Raw genomic sequence first — 22,355 nt, 5'->3', positions numbered from 1 at the left:
AGAATCTCAAACAGACGCCATGCCCAGCAGTGGGGCTCAATCTTAGGACCCTGAGATCATGACCTGAGCTGAACACCAAGAGTCAGATGCTCAGCCAGCTGAGCTACCCAGGTGCCCCTATGGCCACAATTTTTAAATATGGTAACATTGTAAAGAGGAAAATTAGACTAACTAGGCCTTAGGAAATTTGCCTGGTTCTTGAGAGATCCTTTTATGGGTTGCTGGCCTCCCAAATTTCCAGAACATGTTACTGACACATGCATGTTATTGTTGTTTTCAGGACTTCACTTCACTTAAGATAACTGGTGATATATGATTTCCTCAATGTGAAAGCAAGGCAAACAGGATACGAGCACAGATGTCTCCATCTATCTTCTATGCCTCAGTAAAGCCCATATTGGTTTCTTTCCTTCTCATGGTCGACCCTCATCTCTGCCACAAAACCCTTCCTTTCCTGTCCATTGCTCTTTTTATCATCAATGCTTTCCTTTTCTTTGTTTTCTCCTTTTTGCTATTATAGATTGACAGTAAAAGGCACAGCAGAGGGATAAAACAGGAACAAAACAAAAACAGTGAGTCCCTTACTCTTAGAAACTTAGGACCACTCATTGTGGAGGGGAAAAAAAGATTCCTGAGTATCAACAGACGTCATTATGATAATTAGAGAAAAAAAGATAATTACAGAAGCTAAAGAATGGCATTTCCTTCATTTTTTCCTCTCACTTTCTCTCTTCAGAGATACGTTATTCCTATCACATTTTATAAGCATGTCCGATAGCCTAGTCACTAACAAAGGAGGCTTGGATTGTCATCACATAGAGTGACATCAGGGCAGTCCCCCCAACAGCGTCTTGCCAAGGAAAGTAAGCACCCGAAGAGTTTTGTGACAAAGATATTCTGGGTGTCTTGATGTCACCAATCAGCCACCATAAGGGTACAGGGTTACAGGAAAAGAGCTTGAACAGAGAAGACACTCTCCATCCTATGGTTCCTGCACAAAAGCCAGTGGCCACACACTTCCAAGGACTATGATATAACCTGCCACCATTTCTTCTAACTTATACTTAACCCTAAATTGTATATATTCTCCAAATGGTAACTGTCCAGAATAGTAACATTTAAATACTATTAATAAAATGCACACCACTATAAGTTACATATGCTTAATATGCATGTGTACTTATAATATTTTTTTTCAGTGAAAACACACAGAATAGCTATTTGGGGTATGTTTCCTAAGATATTTTGTTTCCTCAAGTCATCTGAAAACACCATATATTATAAAAACTAGTCTCAGTCTAAACTTTCAGGAGAGGGGAATCTGGTCCACACTCCAAAATTCATCCTTTCATGTGAAATTCAGAACATTTGCCACAATTTTTCAAAGTGGCATATCCTCTAGCAATAGGCTACTAAGAAAATTCTTTGGTATTTTTTAGTAAGAGAGACTCCTCCAGTATTTGTACATCTGTTCTCAATATTGTCACCAGGTAGGTAGCCTTTCTGGTGGATAATGGAAGTTAATTAAACCTAGCACATGTTTTATTTACAATATTTTAGCAGTAGAGTTTAACACAATTCTGCTGGTATTTTTTCTTCAAAAATATGTACAATTTCCATTTTAGTGGGCTGCTTGAACATTAAAATCAGCCTTCAATTCTTTAATTAAAGTGTAAGGGCATTACTGCAGAAAGCTCTTGTTGCTCAAATGAAATATAAAGCATGTGGGGGGAAATAAAAATGTCCCAAGCTCTCTGAGGCAATTAGGCCCATTAGTTGCAGTTCTCCTTTAAGAGGGAGAGGATAATCTAATTGAATGACCATATGCACTATTTTATTAGGCTGATGCTTTCCATTTTGGCATAGCTGGCGTTTATGAAAAGAACCCTTCACAGAAAGAATCTTTGAAATGGCCAAAACAGACCATTTATCATCCTGATCTGCTTCTTACTTCAAATCTTTGCATAATGTAAAAAGTCAGTAAGGTGACTGCTGAGGACCCAGCAATTTTTTTAAGCATAGGTTACTATCACATCCTCCTCAGTTACACACCTAAGATTGTCATCAGCTCAAATCATTTATCAGTAAACAAACTCTGGAGTAGGGTATTATAAAACTACATTAAAGGCAATCAAATGTCAGGTCAAGAGGCTGATTTTGATAGAAATGATCTGTAAATTTTAAGAACTATGACAGTTAGATATCCAAAGGAAAACACAGTTATTTTAATTAATTTTGTGTATTGTAAGGTACTTGTGGTTCCACTGATTAACTGATATCTCAACTTTCAGGGCATATCTATTTTCTACAATCACAATATAGTGCCATGATCTAATTGTGCATAATACATCCCTTAACCAATCAGTGCCCTTACCCTTCTTTGAACAATTGCCTGATATTTAACTAAGGCTATGCCAACAAAACTCTCTTATGCTTAAAGAAAAAAAAAAAAGTCCTAATCCCTAACTAGATGACAGAATAAGACCCTGAGTTCACCTCCTTCCATAGATGTGACAAGTCTACAACTACAAAAGGGGCAACTCTTTGAGAACAGCCTAAAGACTAGCAGAATAGCTCTTCCACAGCTAAAGAGAGAAATAAAAATCCTCATCAAGAACAGTAGGAGGGGCAGAGATGTGGTCTGTTTGGGACCCACACTCCTGGCATATACAGCCCTCAAGCATTAGGGATATCACAGGCATAGAGGTCCTCCATGAGGAGCAAGGGCTTCAAGCCCCTCACTGGGTACCCCTTATCCTGGAGACAAGCACAGGGAAGACAAGCTTCCATAACATCTGGCTTTTAAAATCAGTGGGGCTTAATTCTAGGAAAGCCAGGGGGCTATAAGAAAAAGAGACTCTACTCTTTATTAAGGGGCCCACACAAACTCACTTGCTCTAAAACTCAGCACAAAGGCAATAGTTTAAAAAGTGCCTGGGCCATAGGTGAAAGAGATTTAATGACTAATTTTAGGATGTGTGCCAGAGGGATACGGATCTGTAGGAAATTTCTCCAGAAACAGAAGAACTGGTGGGCACTATTTTTCTTGCCTTCCTTCTGCCTACTTGACACAATGCTAGTGGCATTGTGACACACTTTTGACAATCTCCATCCACCTTGCTGGAATCACTCACCCCACCCCAGTGTTCCCCTGTGGACATGCCTCTGAAGGCACCCCTCCAAAACAACTCCTGCCCTTACACACACTCTGGACAGCCTTGGTCAGGACCAGCTTCCCCCACAAAGTACCACTGCCCACCACACCAGACAGAAGGCCTCAGCCGAAACTGGTAGCCCTCCAAAGTAGCTTCTGCCCTGGTGGCCACAACCAACTTAATAGAGTTATATAGGTTGTTGTATATGAATCCTATGGTAACCACAAACCAAAAACCTATAATAGATTAACAAAAAATAAACAGAAAGGTATCCAAACATAACATGAAATAAAGTCATTAAATCACAGAGAAAGAAAACAAGAGAAGAATAAAGGAACAGAGAAGAACTGTGAAAACAACCAAAAATCAATCAACAAAATGGCAATAAGTACACACCTATCAATAATCATTTTAAATGTAAATGATCTAAATGTTCCAATCAAAAGACATAGGATGGTGGAATGGATTTTAAAAAAACACCCAACTGTATGCTCATATAAGGGACTTACTACAAACCTAGCCACATACAAATGAAACTAAAGGGATGATAAAAAGTATTCCATGCAAATGGAAGTTAAAAAAAAAAACCTGTGGTAGCAAAGCAATACTTATATCGACAAAATAAACTTTAAAACAAAGACTGTAATAAGAGACCAAGAAGGGCATTACATAAGATAAAGGGATCAATCCAACAAGAGAATATAACAATTATAAATATCTATGCACCCAACACAGAAGCACCTAAATTTATAAAGCAAATATTAACAGACATAAAGGGAGAAATTGACAGCAATACAATATTATTATGGGCTTTTACTACCTCACTTACCTCAATGGATAGATCATCCAGACAGAAAATCAGTAAGAAAGCAGTGGCCATAAATGACCCATTAGGCCAGATGGGCTTAACCAATATATACAAAATATTCTAACTAAAACAGCATAATACGTACACTTTTTGGAATGTACATGGAACATTCTCCAAGACAGATCACAGGTTATGCCATAAAACAAGTCTCAGTTATTTTAAGAGATTGAAATCATCTCAAGCATCTTTTCCAACTACAATGGTATGAAACTAGAAATCAATTAAAGGAAAAAACGAAAATGTGGAGGCTGAACAACATGCTGCTAAACAGCCAATGGGTCCCAAGAAACTAAAGCCGACATAAAAATGTATACAGAGACAAATTAAAATGAAAACACAAGGGATGGGGTGGCTGGGTGATAGACATTGGGGAGGGTATGTGCTATGGTGAGCACTGTGAATTGTGCAAGACTGTTGAATCACAGACCTGTACCTCTGAAACAAATAATACATTATATGTTTAAAAAAAAAAAAAGAAGAAGAAAGCAGGAAGGGAAGAATGAAGGGGGGGAATTGGAGGGAGAGATGAACCATGACAGAGTATGGACTCTGAGAAACAAATTGAGGGTTCTAGAGGGGAGGCTGGTGGGGGGATGGGTTAGCCTGGTGATGGGTATTAAAGAGGGCATGTTCTGCGTGGAGCACTGGGTGTTATGCACAAACAATGAATCATGGAACACTACATCAAAAACTAATGATGTAATGTATGGTGATTAACATAACATAATAAATAAATAAATAAATAAATAAATAAATAAATAAATAAATGAAATGAAATGAAATGAAATGAAATGAAATGAAAACACAACGGTCTAAAATCTTTGAGACAGCAAAATCAGTTCCAAGAGGGAAATTTATAGTAACACAGGCCTACCTCAAGAAATAAGAAAAATCTCAGACAATCTAACCTTACACCTAAATCAGAAAAGAACAAAGCCTAGGGTTAGCAGAAAGTAGGAAATAATAAAGATCAGAGTAGAAATAAATGAAATAGAGACTAAAAATTAATGAAAAAGATTAATGAAAACATGAGCCAGATTTTTGAAAACATAACAAAATTGATAAATCTCTAGCCAGACTAATCAAGAGAAAAAGAGAAAGAACACAAATGAAATCAGAAATGAAGAGATGTAACAACTGACACAACAGGAATACGAGGGATTTTAACAGAATACCATGAAAAATGATATGCCAGCAAATTGGGACAACCTAGAAGAAATGGCTACCTAGAATAGTTAGAAACCTATAGTCCTTCAAAACTGAACAAGAAGAAATAGAAAACCTGAACAGACCAATAACCAGTCATGAGAGTGAATGAGTAATCAAAAAATTCCCAACAAACAGAAGTCCAGGACCAGATGGATTCACAAATGAATTCTACCAAACGTTTAAAGAAGACTTAATAGTTATTCTCCTCAAACTTGGGGCGCCAGAGTGGCTGAGTTGGTTAAGCATCTGAAGCATCTGCCTTAGGCTCAGGTCATGATCCCAGGTTCCTGGGATTCTGTTTCTCCCTCTCCCTCTGCCTGCCATACCCCCCGTTTGTTCCCTCTCTCCCTCCCTCCCTCTCTCTCTGTCAAATAAAATCTTTAAAAAAAATTATTTTCCTCAAACTCTTCCAAAAGATGAAAGAAGAAAGAAAACTGTGAAATACATTCTATAAACCCAGCTTTACCCTGACAACACAACCAGCCGAAGACACTACAAATGAAACAAAAAAACAAAAAACAAAATACAACACATAAGACCCATCAACAACAAAAACTACAGTCTCATATCCCTGATGAACATAGATACAAAAATCCTCAACAAAATATTAGAAAACTACATTCAACAATACATTAAAAGAATTATTCATCATGATTAATTGGGATTTATTCCTGGAATCCAAGGATAATTTGATATTTGCAAATCAATCAACATGAACCATCACATCAACAAAATGAAATATAAAAAAATCATATGATCCTCTCAATAGGTGCAGAAAAAGCAGTTGACAAAATTCAACATCTTTTCATAATAAAAACCCTCAACAAAGTGAGTTTAGAGGTAACATGCCTCAAAATAATAAGGTCCATACACAAAAAAACCCACAGCTAATAGTAGTGAAAAACTGAGAGCTTTTCTTCTAAGATCAGGAGCAAGGCAAGGATATCTCTCTCACCACTTTTGTTCAACATAGTACTGGAAGTCCTAGCCACAGCAATCAAAAGAGAGAAATAAAACACATCCAAGTTAATAAGGAAGAAGTAATAATGCCACCATTTGCAAACAACATGATATCATACATAGAAAAGCCTAAAGACTTCACCAAAAAACTACTAGAATAAATAAATGCAGTAAACTTGCAGGATACAAAATTAATACACAGAAATTGGTTATGTTTCTACACAGTAATAACAAAGTAGTAGAAAGAGAAACTTAAAAACAAATTCCATTCATAATTGCACCAAAAAGAATAAAAAACCTAGGACTGCACTTAACCAAAGAGGAGAAATACTTGTACTCTGAAAACTGTAAAACATTGATGAAAAAATTGAAGATGACACAAAGAAATGGAAATATATTCCATGCTCATGGATTGGGAGAATACTGTTAAAATGTCCATACTACCCAAAACAATCTACAGATTCAATGCAATCCCTATCAAAATACCAACAGCATTTTTCACAAAACTGGAAAAAATAATGCTAAAATTTGTATGGAACCACAAGAGACCCCAAATAGCCAAAGAAATCTTGAGAAAGAAGAATAAAGCTAGAGGTATCACAATCCAAGAGTTCAAGATATATTACAAAGCTGTAGTAATTAAAACAATATTGTACTGGTACAAAAACAGACACATAGATAAATGGAACAGAAAAGAGAATCCACAAATAAACCCAAACTTATATGGTCAATTAATCTATGACAAAGGCAACAATATGCAATGGGGAAAAGATGGTCTTCAACAAATGGTGTTGTGAAAACTGGACAGCTAAATGCAAAAGAATAAAACTGGACTACTTTCTTACACCATATACAACAATAAATTTAAAATGGATTAAGGGCCTAAACGTGAGACATGAAACCATTTCCTCTTCCTAGAAGAAAAGATAGGCAGTAATTTCTTTAACATTGGCTGTTGCACATTTTTCTAGATATGTCAAACTACTGGGATTACACCAAAATAAAAAGCTTTTGCACAATGAAGGAAACCATTAACAAAATGAAAACAAAACCTACTGAATGGGAGAAGATATTTGTAAGTGATATATCTGGATAAGGACTTAATATTCAAAATAGATAAAGAACTTACACAACTCAACACCAAATAAACAAACAAAAAAAACCTAATCTGACTTAGAAATGAGCAGAGACCTGAATAGACACTTTTTCCAAAGAAGACATACAATAGATACATGAAAAGATGCTCAACATCACTCATCATCAGTGAAATGAAAATCAAAACCACAATGAAATATTACCTTATACCTGTCATAATGGCTAGGAATAAAAAGACAAGAAATAACAAATGTTGGTGAAAAAGGAACCCTTGAGCACTGTTGGTGGAGATGTAAACTGGTGCAGCCACTGTGGAAAAGAGTATGGAGTTTCCTCAAATATTAAACACAGAAATACCATATGATCCAGTAATCACCCATAAATATGGGGTATTCACCCAAAGAAAATGAAAACACCAATTTGAAAAGATAAATGCACTCTTGTTATTTTAGCATTATTTACAATAGCCAAGCTATGGCAGCAACTCAAGTATTCATCAATAGGTGAATGGATAAAGAAGATGTGGTATGTATTCACAATGAAAAATTAATCATAAAGAAGGATGAGATATTGCCATTTGCAACAACATGGGTGGACGTAGAGGTTATTATGCCAAGTGAAATACGTCAAACAAAGACAAATGCCGTATGATTTCACTTATGTCTGGAATCTAAAGAACAAAACAAATCAACAAAAAGCTGAAATAGACCCATACATATAGAGAACTGAAGGCTTCCAAAGGGGCTAGCTGTAGGAAGATGTGCAAAATGGGTGAAGGGGAGTGGGAGATACAGGCTTCCAGTTATGTAATGAATAAGGCACAGGGATAAAAGGTACAGCATAGGGAATATAATCAATGGTATTGTAATCGTGTTGTACAGTGACTGATGTTAGCTACATTGGTGATGAGCATGGCATAAGGTAAAAAAAAAGCTTAATCACTATGTTGTACACCTGAAGCTAATGTAACATTGTGTATCAACTCTACTTAGAAAAGAGTATCTTATTTGGAATCTTTTTAAGTTTTTTAAGATTTTATTTATTTATTTTAGAGAGAGAGTGTGTGTGAACCAGCACGAGCAGGGGAGGAGCAGAGGGAGAGGGACAAGCAGACTCCACGCTGAGCACAGAGCTCAAGGTGGGGAATGATCTCACGACCCTGAGATCATGACTTGAGCCAAAATCAAGAGTTGAACGCTTAACCAATTGAGCCAACCAGGCATCTCTTTTAATAAGTTTTTATTCAAATTCCAGTTAGTTAACATACAGTGTAATATTAGTTTCAGATGTACACTATAGTGATTCAACACTTCCATACATTTTCTTGTGCTAATCACAAGTGCCCTCCTTAATCTCCAAAACCTATTTCACCCAAGGCCTCACCCACCTCCCCTCTGGTAACCATCAGTTTGTTCTCTATAGTTAGGAGTTTGTTTCTTCATTTCTCTCGCTCTCTCTCTTCCCCTTTGCTCATTCTGTTTCTGTTTCCTTTTTTTAAGAGGGAGAGAGCATGTGTACACGAGGGGGGGAGGGAGAGAGAGAATCTTTTTTTTTTTAAGATTTTATTTTTTGAGAGAGAGAGAGCACAAGCAGGGAGGAGGGACAGAGGGAGAGAGAGAAGTAGACTCCCTGCTGAGCAGGGAGCCCTATATGGAACTCAATCCCAGGACCCTGGGATCATGACCTGAGCTGAAGGCAGAGGCTTAACTGACCCAGCCACCCAGGTGCCCTGGAAGAGAGAATTGTTAGCAGATTCCATGCCCAGCACAGAGCCTGACAATGGGCTCGATCTCATGACCCTGAGATCATGACCTGAGCCAAAATCAAGAGTCAGCCACTAAAATAACTGAACCACCCAAGTGCTCCATTTGTTTTATTATTTGGAAGCTTTTAAAATAAAAATCAGACTCTAAAAATCCTAAAATGTAAATTATCCTCATAATTTAAAATTTTTTCACAAATTTTGGGTCTCTGTGAAATATTGTACAGAAATATTATTATGGCTAGTTGTCCTTTGGCCTCTCCAGTATTGGAACAAATACTTCTCGGTTTATATTTAGTTGCTTTCCTTCCCTCTGAGTCTGTTTCTCTTATCTGTACACAACCAAGTCAAGGTAACACCCTGGTGTGTTTGTGCCAGGCTGAAAGTGTCCGACCAAATGAGGACACCTTGATGGTTTTTAACAAAGCAGAGTCCTAGTACTTATTATCTATTTTTCACTATGTCCAAAAATTGCCTTTTCAAGAGTTATGAAGGTAGATTTTGTTTCATTTTGTTTTTGTTGCTGTGGTAGTTCTTAATTCTGTTATTTAAACTTATGAAGGACTATAGAGAAATATTTGTATTTTTTCTGATAGAAATACATACTTCAACCCAACACAAATCTTGTCTGAAATGTAAATAAACTACTAGATTAAAGTAGAAATTAGAAGTTAAAATTAGAAAAAGATAATTAGAAAAGAATATCAAAAATAATAAAGGAATCAATATAAAATATATTGAGATGTTTTGCATGACAAAAGACTTACTTAAAATGACAAAACCCACTGACTTTTTAATTCACTGCATTCAGTATACTCCTCCCTTTTATATTACCCTATTTAGCCATTTCCAAACCAACCTATCCCACAGTATATATAGCCTTTGCCACTGCTCCTAATAAGAAATGCTGTGACATAGAAACATTTATTGGAAACAGAAAAGTTAAAATCCCATAAAATCCAGAACAAAACTGATTAGCAGGGATTTGTAGTAAGGAGGTGGTTCTATTTTTTTTATTAAAATAGTAATATCATTTGTTATTGGAAGAAGTAGAAAAGATATATAATGCAATTTCATTTTCTAAGGTTTCTCTATTTTGCAAATGTTTAGATTATAGCAATTGTTATGTGTCCAGTAGTGACTACATTCAGGGAGTAAACATAAATGTTTGTGGGTTATGATAACTAAACTAAATCAAAGGTTGTTCCAGTTTAAATATTCAAAGAATATCTGTATGTTTACAAATAGTTCTGTTCTTTTCCTCTAGAAATTCAAGTGATTTGAAAGATTGTAAATTAAACAAAACAAAGGAGCAATAATCTAAGAAAATCACCTACCAAATAAATTTCATAGGGTGGACTTTCTCTTTTGCAGATTAAATTTAAAATTGTATGTAAAACAAAGAAACAAAACCTTAAAAATAAATTTGATTCAACAAGATATAAACTATACTACATGTGTTTATGGATATCTACAGATAAGGCTAAGTTATAGACCTTTTAATCCTCTGAACCCATGTACGAAGACAAAGTAAGAATAAGATTTTTTCTAAGTAAGTTTTAAATTGCAAAACCATCCTAGAAATGCTAAACGACAACTAATAAAATCAGACACCCCTTAATGAAACAGTTTCACAACAGGACAGCTTGAAAGATATCTCAAAGAAGATATAAATAAAAATAAAAACATTTTACATATAAAAATAAAAATAATTAATAGAAAAATAAAATAAAAATAAATATAAATAATAACATTATAGGTATAATGGAATATTACTCAACCATGAAAAAGAATGAAATCTTGCCATTTGCAACAAAGTGGATAGAACTGGAGGGTATAATGCTATGTGAAATAAGTCAGTCAGAGAAAGACAAATACCATATGATTTCACTCATATGTGCAATTTAAGAAACAAAACAGATGAACAAAGAGTAAGGGAAGGAAAAATAAGACAAAAACAGGGAAGCAAACCATAAGAGACTTTTAACTATAGAAAACAAACAGAGGTTTGCTGAAGGGAGGTGAGTAGGGGATGGGGTAATTGGGTGATGGGCACTAAGGAGGGCACTTGATGTAATGAGCACTGGCTATTACAGGCAACTGATGAATCACTAAATTCTACCCCTGAAACTAATAATACACTATACTGTGAACTAAACTGAATTTAAATATTTTTTTAAAAATCATTTAAAAAATCATAAAAAATATTGGAAATTCTGAACTTAACATTTACTAGTTATGTTTTGTTTGGCAAGTTATTTAACTATATAAAAATTTCTGAAGGTAGAATTGTGATGAAAATCAAAGAAAAATTGTTTATCATAATATTTGGAATATATTACTCTAACACATAACATAGCGTTAACTATATTTTTGTTTGTTTGTTTAAATTCATCAATTTGACGATTTCATTCTTTACTTTGAGGAGGTCCTAAGGATTCATGTTGTGGTGTTCCCTATGGGAGGGAAGGCTTTTCCATATATTTTTTAAATATAACTTCATGGATGTCTTTTGTCAATGACGTATGTAATGCCCATCTTCACAATCAAAATAATTTCAAGGAATAAATAAAATTTCAATCTTTCTGCCATTTTCCAATTTCACCTTCTTGAAATAACCAGAGTTATTTGTTTAGTTATCCAAAATCATTTCTACAGCATACATTCATATAAAGAACTCATTTTTTCCCCTAAAAATATGTTCTACAACTTTCTTTTCCTATTTAAAAATATATATCATGGTAGATTTACCATAATTTTGAATATTCAAATAAAAATGCTTCCAACTATAATGGCAATTTCTAAAAATTAGTTCACAAAGTGTTTTGGGCAATTGTAGAAAAACTGAAAGAAATACACAGCATATCTGGGAGAAGTTACTGAAAACAGTACTAATATGGTTGATAGTATCCATGTTTAGTTAAAATTGAATTATACTAGAATTTAGCCAGAAACTGTTTTTAGCATTTGTTTTAATAGAGACATGAATATTTTGGTGATAAGAAAGAATAGGTCAGAGAAATGTCTTTTGACAGCTAGAAATTTAATAAACCATCCTTTTTTTTCTTATTTTTTCTTATTTTTCTTATTTCTTATTCATGTGTTAAGAATGTTGAGCACTCACTGTCTGTATTTATATACAAAATGAAATAGATAATATTTTGGCCAATGAATAGCCAAAACGAGAGAGAGTTTCACATTCAATCCAATACAGCTATCTTGCTGTTTTAAAATAAATAATTCAAATACTAGTTGACAATTTAGCCTTTTTTAAAACTCAAAAAAGAAAAATAGAATTTCTATTCTACAATGTGAATGTTTACTGCTCAATATTTTAAAGTCACCCTGTTTAATGTGCCATTATTTTGATACTTAAAATAATGCTGGTATTCAGATCCTGAATAGTATAGAGACTACAGCAAACAGTGTTAAATCTGCATTTATTGTCCCATATGAGGTTTATGTCAAGCTATATAAAGTTTATCAGTTTATCGGTTTCCAATTACATTTTATTAAAATATCACTCTGGGACTTCACTTATAATCAGATGAGAATACTTGATACTCATATTAAACAAAACAAAACAAAAAACCTCTATCTCAAACTCCAATGTTTATAGGAGACAAAACCAAACTTTATTATTTCTTCAAGTTTTTATTATAATTGGGATTAAATACCAATAAATTCAGGTCTAAATTTTATTATCTCACCCTGCATTATAGAAGGAAAACTGAACTCTGTGTCTACATTTAGAATTACTTCTTTGAGTTAATTCTATGTCCATTATTCTTTTTCTTTTAATTGAGTTGCCCTAACTTCAGTAAATTGCTCTGGTGACCAGATTTCATTAGCATGTGTATAAATTCTCAGCTGCACGTCTTGGCAATTTATCTATATTAGCAATTTCTAATAGCCCAAGAGAATACAACATGGTTGTTTTCTCCTTTTTGTTCTGGTGATCGTAGAATAAGCCTCATTCTTCAGTCAATGAATTTGAGGTTCAAACTAAGATAAACTATTTCCAATCTTAAGTTCCTTCAAGACAGAGACTCAGACATGTTTATTTTTCCAGTGTCTAACATAGAGCATTATACTTAGGCAAAAAGACACTTTGAATCCTTGAACTGAAATATAATTTTTGGAAAGCTAGGGTATTATTTAGTACACTGTGTATCTACAAAAGATTGAATGCCAAATTTCCACCCAGGCGGATATGGGAGCCAAAGTAGAGTAAGATACACCTGAGGGGGACTAGTATGTTTGAGCCTCAGTATTTCATTCTTTACTTCTACAAAATGGGAATAATAAAAATAGTAGAAACTACTTCATAGAAGCATTGTGAGGATTAAAACAATATAAAGGAAATAGTATTGTCTGGCACATAATATGAACTCAATAAGGGTGAATGGTGGTTCTCAGACTTCTTGAGGAAAGAGGAAAATGGAGAAACATTTTTGAATCCCTATCACATGTGTCAAGTATGGTGGTTATAAGTGCTTTTCTTAGGTCACTCATGTTTTCATTATTAAGTAATCAAATCTCTATATTACAAATAGAAATTAAGACTCAAGGAAGTTATAGTTATTTACTGACATCTGGTGAATAACAGTTCAAGTCCAGAATGTCTCAGACCAGAGAACTTACTCTTTCCTTAACACCCTGAACCAGAATGCTATGGCAATGTGGATCACTAGCTTCTATTTATGATTTCTTGGTGACTTTTCTAGGTTATTATTATTAAACAATGTTCATTTGGAGGTAAGTGAAAAGAAAGCTTACATTTTCAAATACTAGTTTAAATATTTAGCAATACACACGTACACACTATAGCGAACACTCAATGCATATGAACCATTGCTACTAGTAGCTGATAAAGGTGGGATTGAATATAATTATTTATTCTGTAATTCTGAATACAAAGAGAAAATGGTTACAGACTGGTGCGGTCAGGTGTTCTAGCATAGTTCCTTTGTACCACCTTCCTTTCCCTGTGTTTTTCATAATAATGATCAACACTGCTGATTTAAGTCACAGGTGAAAGAAGGGAACTGCCAACAAATAATAGTAAGAACTCAGAAAATACTACATTTCATGGAAATGCTAAATCAAAGAGTCAAACCTTTCTGATTGAGGACAATAGACAGGATACTCTCAACACCTAATGCAGTCTCTAATCTGGTATAAACCAAAAATTTCAGCTATTTATGAAAATTACTTGCAGCAATTTTAATTTTAAGGCTTTTAAAATGCAGAGACCCCCTAATGAGAATTCTTTTCTACTTCAGAGTTTTCAATGTTGTCATTTCATTTAATGTGGCTCCTAGGTTTTTATATTCCTTTTTCAAGTTCCTAACATGTTAGAGGCTTATTGTGGATTAACAAAGAAATAGATGACAAAAATACATTTTGATAGCATTCTCTCACTTTTGATAGCATTTTTCTTATATGAGTTTACAATAACACAAAAATACAACAGCAAAAGGAAAGTTTACAATGATATTAAACTTAATTCTCTCTTTGCTAATTATTCTCCAAATATATATATATTTATATATTATATTAATATTATATATTACTTTTATATATTTATAATATATAATTTTATATATAGTGATAATATATACTTAATATATATTTTTATATATAATCATGTCTGTTTATAGAGTGAAATTCCTTTATGGAGTAACCAAAAAAACACAAAGTATTAAGTGAATATTTAGGAAGTTCTGGATCATAAACTATTATCCCAGAGATATGTGTGTGTGTGTGTGTGTGTGTGTGTGTGTGTGTGTGTGTGTGTTTAAGCATCTTCAATGACTTAACCTATCCCAGACTCCTGACTCTCATAATGTTTTCTAGCTTCCATAAATGCCAGGCTTTTGGTCATTTTTCTACCTGTGTAGCACATCACCCCAGCCAGAATCAGGTTTCCCCCACGTTGTTGCTTATCTAAGAAAATAACTGTTCAAAAATTCCATTCAGATCAAAACAACTTTATGACCTAATCAAGATTCATACCTGGATTCAGAAAGACTCGTATTGACCATTGGTGGCATTATACAGGATGACTAAGGCTTCAAGTAGGATTTCAATGAAATAAAAGTTACCTCTTGTAAAACTGATTATAATCTAAATACAGACTTGCATTACTCTTATTTTTAGGGGTCCTGTGTCTGTGTGTTGCAGGGGGTTTGGAGGGGAGGCATGCACTTTTGCACGGTGAAAAGGAGACCAAGATGCCATTTTTATCCATGTTGGCTGGAAATGCATGTAGGATGGCATCACCAGGTAACGTACAGGATGCCCAGATAAATTTGAATTTCAGATAAATAATGAGTATTTTTTTGATATAAGAATATATCAAATATGGCATGGAGTATAGTCATACTAAAATATTATTCAATGTTAACCTAAAATTCAAATTTAACTGAGGGTTTTATATTTCTTGTTGTATCTGGCAACCTTAATATAGGTACAAAGTTCCCAGAAAACAATTGGCTAGAACACAATAATTCCATTTAGAGGTATTATTCTAAGGAAATAATATCAAAAATGCAGACAAAGATGTGCCTTTACAAAGATATTCCATTTCATGCACTGAATTTCACACATTTTCTAGGCACTGGGGATAAAACAAAGAAGAATGCCGTAAGATTCTTGCTTTCATAGAGCTGGCATTCTCACAGAAAGCTGAAAATGTTAAAATAAATAAAATATCAGTTCCATGATAAGAATGAAACTAGATAATATGAAAGAGGGACAAAGGAGCTGCTTTTCATTGGCTGTTAAGGGAAAGCCTTAGTGTAAAAGTGACATTTAGGCTGAGAAATAAATAAAAAGTAAGAGCCAGAAGTAGTAGACATGCCAAATGTGGGAAACAGAAAGGTTGTAAAACTTCGCGTATTAAAACAACAGCAAGAAAAGTCACAGTGTGGCTGGAGACAGTAAATGTAGGAAGAATCTATGAGACAAAGCAAAGTCGTAGGGATTTACAGGTTCTGATTAATTTGAGATCCAAAAGATCAGAGTACTGAATTTGGATTTTATAGTAAATGCAGTCAGAAACAAATACAGGGGGTTAAGCAGATAGACGGGATAAAATGTAATTTTTGTTTTATAAGGATACTTCTAGTAAGTGGATGGTAAACAGTCACGTGTGCAAACTAGGCAACCATTGAGGAGTGTCTTGTGGGAGAGACTAAGGTAGTAGTAGGGAGATGCGAACTGCATGTATAAGGAACACAATGAGTTCAAGGTGGCAGGATTTCCTGGCACCTTGGCCGTGGGGATTAAGATAAGAGAGGAGTCAACAGTACCTGGTACTCTTTTTTGGTTTACACAAATAGTAGATGGTGACAACATTAGAGAGGTGTGTGTAACTAAAGGAGTTTGTGGACTGGGAGTTTAACTTGGGATATGTTACCTTTGAGAAACTTGTAAGATATTCATGTGGAGATATAAAGAAGCAGGTGGCTATGAGTTTGGAAATCAGGAGAGAGATCAGGCTGAAGATGTAACTTGGCATTTAGGTATTTAAAGGCATAGCAGTGATGAGAGATTTTCTAGAAGAGGCAATAAACAGAGAAGGAAGCGGTAACAAATTTGAGTCCTGAAAAAGAGATCTCGAAGAGCAGCCAGCCAAAGAGACTGAGGAGGAGTAGACAGTGAGTACAGAGAAAATCCGACAGAGAATATTACACAAAAAAACTAAGATAGTGTTTTTTGTTTTTTGTTTTTTTTCAGAAAATAAGATTGGTCAAACTAGATAGAATGAACCTAGTGAAAGGGTAATTTGAGAGATGGGGAGCACTCATGTAGTATTTGGTAATATGACGGTTACTGGTGATGGAGTATGAGTAGATTCGGTGGAGTGGTCAGGAGCAGAAGTCTGGCTGAACTTAATGACGGGGAAAATGCAGATGAGAAACTGAGTATAAAGCTACTGACAACATATTCAAGGAGCTGTGCTATAAAAGGAAGGAAAGAAATATGGTTATATTTTAAAGGAAGGTTTTTTTTCCTAATAGATGAAAGAACCTAAAGAATATTTTATGTTGATGAAGGTATTCAACAGAGAAGGAGGAATTGATGGTGTGGAAGAGAGAGAAATTGCAGGATTAATAACCTTGAAAGATGAGATAGGATGGGATCTGGAGCTCAAGTGGAAGGACTGACCTTTGATTTGGGTGCTTCCTGAATTGTAGCAATGATCAGATGACAGTAAAGGGGGAGGAGAGTATATGGAAAGTTTGAAATAATAAAAGAAAATATTTAATATTTTGAAATATGGATTCCACTTTAAAAATACAAGAACTGAGAAATGAACATATCATGTAATGTAATGCAGCCATTAATATGAATATTTTAATGAGAAAGGGGAAAAAACCCTCAATGTTAATTTAAAAAGGATTAACACCATGTATATATAGTATGATATCAAGTATGTAAAAAAATGTGTAAAAATAGCAGAACCTATGCTAAAATGCTAATAGTGGTTAAATATGGGCTTTGTTATTATGGCTACAGATTATTTCATACTTTATATATTTACATAACAGGGAAATACTTTTAAGTGGTGTTTCACAGTAATGGATTAAGACCACATGAAAAGGGATTCTCTATCCCTCTTCACCAATCTCTACATATGAGTCAAGTAATTCTAATACTAATTCTAGTTTATTTTTAGAAATTTCAAATGGAAGGTCAAGTAGTGAATAAATTATGTATAATCAAGGACTGCTTTTAGATATATTTGAGAGTCTCCTGAAGAAAGACTTCATAGAAGAAAAAGAAATCGTATCCAGCATTTTAGAATGATCTGTTCAATACAATCATCAGGCTGTACTCTTTACCATAAGAAGAGGAAGAGGTATAAGAATTGAGAAAAAGTATAAAAACAAGGGCAAAAGACAACACTGTAAAACAAATGTATATCCAAGAACCATCTTCTTTTTAGTTATTATGTTCATTTAGCCACTGTATATAATTAGTTTTTGATGTAGTGTTCAATGATTCATTAGTTAAGTATAACACACAGGGCTCATCATAGCACCTGCCCTCCTCAATACCCATCACCTGGTTACCCCCTCCCCCACCCTCTTCCCCACTGAAACCCTCAGTTTGTTTCCTGGAGTCCATAGTCTCTCATGGTTCATCTCCCTCTCTGATTTTTCCCCCTTCAGTTTTCCCTCCCTTCCCCTTTGGTCCTCTGTGCTATTGCTTATGTTCCACATGTGATGAAACCATATGATAATTGTCTTTCTCTGCTTGACTTACTTCACTTAACATAATCCACTCCAGTTCCATCCATGTTGATGCAAATGGTGGGTATTCATCATTTCTGCTGGCTGAATAATATTCCATTGTGTATATGAACCACATTTTCTTTATCCATTCATCTGTTGAAGGGCATCTCAACTCCTTCCACAGTCTGGCTATTGTGGACATTGCTGCTATGAACATTGGGGTTCACATGCCCCTTTTCACTACATTGTTGGGGTTAATGTAGAGCATGAAATCAGCCATAATACCTGGCTTGCTAAAATTTAACACAGAGGCTGCTGGGGGCAAGAGAGGGTTTCAGAGAAGGACGTGGGCCTTTGGAATGCTGGGGCCTGTCCAACCACTCAGCCGTTGAAATGCCATGGGGAGTTACCTTCCCCGAAGCTCTCTTAGCCCAAACAGACTCCCTGTGATCTAAGACATGTGTGCATTGTCCTTTAGGCTGTTTAGTAGAACACACAGATTAGTATATCTTATCTTTCTTGTAAATCCTCTGTTTCAGTAAGACCCCTTGTCACACATCACTTGTTTGAGAAACAGTGATAAGGATATCCTGAAGGACCAATTAAAGAGGGAGCAAAGAAGAGCAAAGGGTCGGGCACCTGGGTGGCTCAGATGGTTAAGCGTCTGCCTTTGGCTCAGGTCATGATCCCAGGGTCCTGGGATCGAGTCCTGCATCGGGCTCCCTGCTCCTTGGGAGCCTGCTTCTCTCTCTCTCTCTCTCTCTTTCCCTCTCCCCCTCTCCCCCTCTGTCTCTCGTGAATAAATAAATAAAATCTTTATAAAAAAAAAAAAAAAGAAGAGCAAAGGGTCTTCGGCTCTGAGCATTGACCCTTCTCCTCTCTTTCATGGCAAAGTTTGGAGTAATCTTTCAACCATCGGTACAGGGATTGATGGCTATTCCTGGCACTATGCTGTATCTTTGGCACAAATACCTAGTAGTGTAATTGCTGGGTCATAGGGTAGCTCTATTCTTCACATCTTGAAGAACCTCCATACTGTTTTCCAGAGTGGCTGTACCAACTTGCATTCCCTCCAACAGTGTAAGAGAGTTCCCCTTTCTCCACATCTTCTCCAACATTTGTTGTTTCCTGTTTTGTTATTTTTTTCCATTATAACTGGTGTAAGGTGTTATCTCATTGTGGTTTTGATTTGTATTTTCCTGATGGCTAGTAATGTTGAGCATTTTTTCATGTGTCTGTTAGCTGCCTGTATGTCTTTTTTGAAGTGTCTGTTCATGTCTTCTGCCCATTTTTTGACTGGGTTATCAGTTTTTTGAGTGTTGAGAAGTTCTTTATAGATCTTGGATATCAGCCCTTTATCTGTAATGTCATTTGCAAATGCCTTCTCCCATTCTGTGGGCTGCCTCTTAGTTTTGTTGACTCTTTACTTTGTTGTGCAGAAGCTTTTTATCTTGATGAAGTCCCAATAGTTCATTTTTGCTTTTGTTTCACTTGCCTTTGGAGACATGTCTTAAAAGAAGTTACTGTGGCCAATGTCGAAGAGGTTACTGCCTATGTTCTCCTCTAGGATTTTGATGGATTCCTGTCTCACATTGAGGTCTTTCATCCATTTTGAGTTTATCTTTGTGTATGGTGTAAGGGAATGGTCCAGTTTCATTCTACTATATGTAGCTGTCCAATTTTCCCAGCACCACTTATTGAAGAGACTGTCTTTTTTCCATTGGATATTTTTTCCTGATTTGTCAAAGATTAGTTGACCATATAGTTGAGGGTCCATTTCTGGGCTCTCTATTCTGTTCCATTGCTCTATGTGTCTGTTTTTGGCCAATATCATCCTGTCTTGGTGATCATAGCTTTGTAATGTAGCTTGAAGTCAGGCAATGTGATGCCCCCAGCTTTTTGTCCCCCATTATTCTCTTGGCGATTCGGGGTCTTTTCTGGTTCCATACAAATTTTAGGATTTTTTGTTCCAGCTCTTTGAAAAATGCCAGTGGTATTTTAATAGGGATAAGCATTGAACATGTAAATTGCTCTGGGCAGGATAGACATTTTAACAATGTTTTTTCTTCCAATCCATGAGAATGGAATATTTTTCCATCTTTTTGTGTCTTCCTCAATTTCTTCCATAAGTGTTCTATAGTTTCTAGAGTATAGATCCTTTACCGCTTTCGTTAGGTTTATTCCTAGGTATCTTATGGCTTTTGTTGTTATTGTGAATGGAATTGATTCCTTAATTTCTCTTTCTACAGTTACATTGTTAGCATATAGAAAAGCAACTGATTTCTGTGCATTGATTTTTGTATCCTGCCACATTGCTGAATTGCTATATGAGTTCTAATAATTTGGGGGTGGAGTCTTTTGGGTTTCCCACATAAAGTATCATGCCATCTGCGAAGAGGGAGAGTTTGACTTCTTTGCCAATTTGGATGCCTTTTACTTCTTTTTGTTGTCTGACTGCTTTTGCTAGGACTTCTAGTACTATGTTGAACAATAGCCCACTCTCACCAAGAACCACTTTAATCTCCACAAAGGAAAGTCTAGAGGAGGTACTGAGGAGGAAACCTGATTTGTTTCAGATTCATTATTCGGCAGTGTCAATTATTCTTAGATCCTGCAACCTAGTCTCATTCCTATAGCTTTTAATTTAAATAAGAGATCTTGAGGGTTCAGTGAATTTTTTTTAAATCATAGGTCTCCTCATTGAATATATTATTAAATATATGTTATTAAAACATCTAGTTTTCAATTATAGTTAGAGGTCACTTCTAACAGGTAAAATGGCAAAAGAAAAATAAAGTGACTACTTTCTTTTCAGGATATAAATATGCTAGAACCTTTAAAATTTGTAATGGATGATGTATCTTTGGTAGAGCCTTTCAAATAAGTGTGTCATCATTATATAATAATAGGTTAAAAATCTACTGGCAACCATGTGATACTCTGCTGAGGATTTTCATCTTAGCTGTTGTTCATCTCATTAAATAGATTGTAACACCCCGAAGAATAGGAACTGCTTCTTATTCATGCTTACATTCCCAGAATGCAGCATGGTTCCTGGAATCTGCTAAGGGGACAAAATATTTGTTGAAAAAAATAAATAAAAGGAAGAAAGGAGGGAAGGGAGAGAAGAGTATATGTCCTCCAAGAAACCTCATAGTCTCAAAGGCTGCTAAGTATTTTTTACAACATAATGTTTTTTTTTTCATGGCTTCTGAAGAAAGCATTCTCCAAAACAGTTGGAATTTCATGGAGCAATCATTCTCACTGGCTGTGTTTGAGGGGTTTGAGAGGCCATTAGTCTTTAAGGCTGTTTGTTGATCTGGAACATTTTATCAAAAATATGTTGTTTTGAAAATTAGAAATGAAAAAAAAAGTCCTCTGTGCTGTCCTAGGGGAGACTTATTTCTAATCGATTGAACATGCTTGAATGCATTCTTTAGTCTTTGTAGAAGTATTAAAACAATGACTCATCTTGTAGTAGCATAATAATAGACAACATCAGTTGTGAATATAGAACAACCACTTGTAAACATCATGAATTTATCCAAAGCAGCAACTGGGCCATATTTTAAAGTGACTTATCTACAACATTCATGTTGTAGAATTATTCAGATTAAAACAGAAAAAAAATGGCTTAATTCAGAATTCAAGCATTTACCCAATATTTGTTTCACTCTCTCATACACAGTCCTATAATAGGGAGTCACACAGAATGAAAACTAGGGAAACTGGACAATGGTAATTTAGAGGGGAGTGCTATTTCTGACCATCAAGATGTATTTGTCTTTATACGAGGAATCAATACATCGATTGCGTATTTTAAGAGCTATTTTTCAAACCATGAGGAGTATCCTACCAAACTTGAAAAAGTTTTGTATTCTGAATCATTATTTTTTCCTTTGCTTTCTAAGATATAAAAAGATATCCAATCATCTTTACCTGATTTCCCCCTAGATCTAGTTCCCTTAGGAAAGTCTATTCTAAACAAAGTAAAGCCTCTAAAAAAGAAAACAAAAATATCCATAATTACATATACTAAAAAAATAGTATTTATAATTTGA

Source organism: Callorhinus ursinus, unplaced genomic scaffold, assembly GCF_003265705.2.
Source record: "Callorhinus ursinus isolate GAN/ISIS: 27379988/994484 unplaced genomic scaffold, GSC_fseal_2.0 scaffold1, whole genome shotgun sequence".
NCBI classification, from domain to species: domain Eukaryota; kingdom Metazoa; phylum Chordata; class Mammalia; order Carnivora; family Otariidae; genus Callorhinus; species Callorhinus ursinus.
The sequence above is the reverse complement of the archived record's forward strand: the minus strand, read 5'-3'. Positions refer to the sequence as shown.